This window comes from Neofelis nebulosa, chromosome 12 (assembly GCF_028018385.1).
Source record: "Neofelis nebulosa isolate mNeoNeb1 chromosome 12, mNeoNeb1.pri, whole genome shotgun sequence".
Classification (NCBI taxonomy): Eukaryota; Metazoa; Chordata; class Mammalia; order Carnivora; family Felidae; genus Neofelis; species Neofelis nebulosa.
The window spans coordinates 73,909,287-73,913,830 of record NC_080793.1 but is presented as its reverse complement, the minus strand read 5'-3'; the positions used below and the strand labels follow the sequence as shown (position 1 = coordinate 73,913,830).

Genomic DNA, 4,544 nt, shown 5'->3' with positions numbered 1-4,544 from the left:
CAGGGACAAGTCAAGCAAAAGAAGAGGAAGCGAAGAATAATCCTGGCAGAGGAAATATCATATTCAAATGCCTAAGGCAATAAGCAGAATGGAATATTCCAGGGCAGGAAGACAGGTGAGTTGGAAAGCAGAAAAAAAGGGGGAGCTTGGTGCAAAACTGGCTTGCTAGGCTGGGTCCAGATCCTGCAGGGAACTGGGGGCCATTTTAAAGTGTTGAGTGTATTTGAGCCACATAAAATAGCCAAAGCAAACAGGAACAACTAGGGTAAGTGGCCCTTTAGGAGGACATGGAGATGAATAGGTAATTAAAATAGCCTCTACGCCACCCAACCCCACTCCCACTCAAGAGGCAAAATGATGCAGTGATTAAGAGTATTCGATCTCTGGGGCCAAACTGCCTGGGCGTAAATTCTGGCCAATATTGATTACCTGTGTGACCGTGCAGTGTTAGGAGAAAAGGAGATAAGTAATTCTCTGATCCTGTTTCCCCTCTGACAAATAAATAGGGGTAATAATGGCATATACCATTATTGAAAATAATGTTAAGAAATAAGTTAAAAAGTGTTATAAGAAAATAAGTTAAAAAGGGAGTTTAGCCCAGCGTTTGGTACGTGGTCAAGATTTAATTATTAAAAATGATTATCATGATGATGGTTACTGTTGTTGGTGTTCCAGAAGAGGAGTCAGCAAATTATTCCCAGCCAGTCAAATGTGGTGGCTGCCTATTTTTGCAAATAAATTTTTATGGAACATAGTCATGCCTATTTGCTTGCATACCATCCATGGCTGCTTTCGCGTGACAATGGCAATTAAGTAATTGCAACGTACGCTGTATGGCCCACAAAGCTGAAAATATTTCCTATCTGGCTTTTTTTCAGAACAAGTTGGCAGACCCCTGTTCTAGGCTTAATCCCTACCTGCTCCATGAACCTTATCCTTCATGAGTTTATTCAATAGTTTTCTGATGACGTTGTAGCAACTGTCCTCAGATATTCTCAGTCCTCGTTCTACTTTCGGAAAGCGTATTAACCTTTGATTTCCAAGCAGCTGCCAGCGTTTCTAACTCTTTTCTAGTCTATCTGAATGAGAGTCTCTGAAAGAAGCCTCTTACTCTGCTAACTTCTCCAGTTCTGGTTAAAACAATACTCACCTTAGGGCTCCTGGGGGGGCTCAGCCTATTAGGTGTCTGACTCTTGTCTGGGTTCGGCTCAGGTCATGATCTCGTGGTTCATGGGTTCAAGCCCCATGTTGGGCTCTGCGCTGTCAGCGCACAATCTGCTTGGGATTTCTCTCTCCCTCTCTCTCTGCCAACCCTTCCTCCCCCGAGTAAATAAATAAACTTAAAAAAAAACCACGCACCTCACCTTACAATTCTGCTCTGGTTATTGCGACTGCAGTCTTAGCCTTCGTCAAGTAGAAATTGGTCCCATGAGCCTCCTACCGCCCACCTGGTTGATGGACCTATTCCCTGGTGGGCTTCACAAGAACCATGCCCTGCCATGTAGTCCTCCTGCTAGTCTGCGCCCGGAAGGAGTGAAATAAATAATAATAGCTACACTTACAGGGGAATCATTATGTGCCAGGCAACACTGTAAGGATATTTAATGGGTTATCACATTTAATCTTCACTCAGGTTATCCCCATTTTGTGGATTAGGAATCTGAGGCTCAAAGACGAAGCACCTTGTCCAGGGTCTCCCTGCCGGTCAGAGGTCTGAGCCCAGATAGTGACTGTGGAGCCCTTGCTCTTAACCTCCTCATCGTGAGAGCTGACGGCCACATTCTAGGCACGGGTGCCCGGACCAGGACGTCCTCATAAGCTGAAGAACAGGATGGAACAGGAAAAGTAACAAGCGCTCAGTAACACAAATAAGGAATCCGGTCCCTAGAGAGTTAAATCTTCATGCTCACAGGAGTCCAGATCTCCAGAAAACCCATCTAGGCTGCAGATTAAGGCGGCAACACCAAGAAGGCCCTCAAAAAATGGAGGCAAATTTAGCCTCAGCTAGAGAGATTTTTAGATGTTTTCAGCAAAAATCTGCAAGAATAACTAGCTTACCCCAGAGCTTGGAGCATCTAAATGGAGTTATTTGTCTGGATTGTGGTGCCCACTTACGTGTGTGTGTGTGTGTGTGTGAGTGTGTGTACGTATAAGCATACACACACACACACACACACACACACACAGAGTGGTATACAGCTTCTAATATCTCCTTTGAACTGTGGTGAAGGTGATAGTGTTCAAATTTTTTCATTTCTGCTGGAGAACCATATATATTGCTTTGTGCAGAGAAACTCATTTGAACTAGTCAAATAGAGGAAAATGAATCTTCCTGCTTCTGCTTCCCTGTTGTGCCTATTGATGGTAATTTGTACAGAGGTTTATCCTGCACGGTGCTTAGAAATGCCACGAACACTTACTTGCAGTTTACCTTTCCAGGACCAGGAAACCCCGGTAACAGATTTCTTTAGATCTGAAGATGAGGCTGTTTAATTTTCTGAACATATGTCATATTTTTGTCCTGTCACTCTGATAAACCTTTAAAAGCTTTTGTTGAGATGATGGCTCTTTAGATCCCAGGCGTGTGAAGGTGTATTTAGTTCAAGTACAACTAATCAATGATACTGAGATCTGTTTATCCAGGAGTTCACTAGGCACAATGGGGAGATAAAGTCATCCTTGGAGATGAAGTGTCATCTATAATATAAGCAGCAAACTGTCGGGCACACATCAGAACGATATCGAATGTAAAGGCACCATGAGTTTAGAGAAAAAAATTAGACAATAGAAGTTTACTTTCTAATGTTTGGGGAGGTTTGAATTTTAAACAGCAAACATTTATGGAGAAAAGACAACTCAGGGAACACAAATGTACATCGCTTTTGGTAAGTGGTGGTGAGATTGCTATGATCACAGTCATAAATCCATAGACATTTTCTCCAAATGGCAATTAAAAGTTGCTATATATTGGGGTACCTGGGTGGCTCAGTTGGCTAAGTGTCTGACTTCGGCTCAGGTCACGATCTCACGGTGCCTGGGTTTGAGCCCCGCGTCAGGCTCTATGCTGACAGCTCAGAACCTGGAGCCTGCTTCGGATTCTAGGTCTCCCTCTCTTTGCCCCTCCCCGGCTTGTGCTCTCTCTCTCTCTCTCTCTCTCAAAAATAAATAAATAAATATTAAAAAAAAAGTTGTTTTGTCTTGGGGTGCCTGGATGGCTCGGGTAAGTGTCTGCCTCTTGATTTTGGCTCAGATCACGATCTCACAGTTCGTGAGTTCGAACCCTGCATTGGGCTCTGAGCTGACAGTGCAAAGCCAGCTTGAGATTTTCTCTCTTTCTCTGCCCCTTCCCTGCTCACACTCTCTCTGTCTCTCTCCAAATAAATAAATAAACTTAAAAAAAAATAGTTGCTGAGGCACCTGGGTGCCTGACTTTGGCTCAACTCATGATCTTACAGTGTGTGAGATCAAGCCCATGTCAGGCTGTGCGCTGGCAGCTCGGAGCCTGGAGCCTGCCCTGGATTCTGTGTCACCCTCTCTTTCTCTGCCCCTCCTCTGCTTGTGCTCTGTCTCTTTCTCTCTCAAAAATAAATAAACATTAACAATTTTTTAAGTTGCTATGTATTGGGGCACCTGGGTAGCTCAGTAGGTTAAGTGTTCTACCTCTGGATTTCGGCTCAGGTCATGGTCTTATGGTTCCTGAGATGGAGCCCCATGTTGTGAGACTGAGACCTGCATTGGGCTCCATGCTGTCAGACTGCTTGGGATTCTCTCTCCCTTTTTCTCTGCCCCTTCTTACTTTCTCTCTCTCAAAATAAATAAATCAACTGAAAAAAATTTTTAATGTTTATTTATTTTTGAGAGAGAGAGAGAGAGAGCACGAGTGGGGGACGGGAAGAGAGAGAGGGAGACACAGAATCCAAAGCAGGCTCCTGGCTCTGAGCTGTCAGCACAGAGCCCGACGCAGGGCTCGAACCCACAAGCGGTGAGATCATGACCTGAGCCCAAGTCAGACACCCAACCGACTGAGCCACCCAGGCTCCCCAGTAAATCACCTTTAAAAAAAAGTTGCTATGTTTTTTACTACTAATTTTGTCAATTATAACTAGCTTTGCCATTTCATTGGTTCAAAATATGTTTCCTTTCGGTGTTGGAATCTCCTCATATCATTATTTTACAATTTCATGTTTTCTATTGAGTTACTTATTAAAAGTTCAATTCCAGCACAGGCTAGGGGTTTACCTAAGCAGGTTATATCAGAGGCAAAGCCATGAACCTCCAGGGGTATCCAATTCAGTCAAGTTGACAGAGGTGAGCAGGAAGCTGTAAGGCAATTTGTTACGATGCAAAGAGCAACTTAAGCCTTGAAATGAGGTATGAGAGAGGCCGCTTTGTGACCTCATACATTGCAGCCCTATTGATCCCACCACATTCCCATAGCTGGGCAAACTGGAGTGTATGGGGCTCTTAGATTGAAAAAAAACCCTCTGTGGTACTTAATCTCCTCCGTGTAGCAGGGGTATTCTCGAGGTGACTGCTGCTTTTCA

At 44.1% G+C, this 4,544-nt stretch overlaps 1 long non-coding RNA gene across 1 annotated transcript; it reads right to left on the bottom strand.

Annotated features, from left to right (window-relative positions):
- Positions 1-1,590: 1,590 nt before the first annotated feature.
- LOC131490899 (uncharacterized) lies at positions 1,591-4,342 on the bottom strand. Its single transcript, XR_009251255.1, has 3 exons — positions 4,240-4,342; positions 2,421-2,697; positions 1,591-1,819 (listed from the first exon to the last, which is right to left on the bottom strand). It is a non-coding gene; the product is annotated as an uncharacterized LOC131490899 (long non-coding RNA).
- Positions 4,343-4,544: the final 202 nt, after the last annotated feature.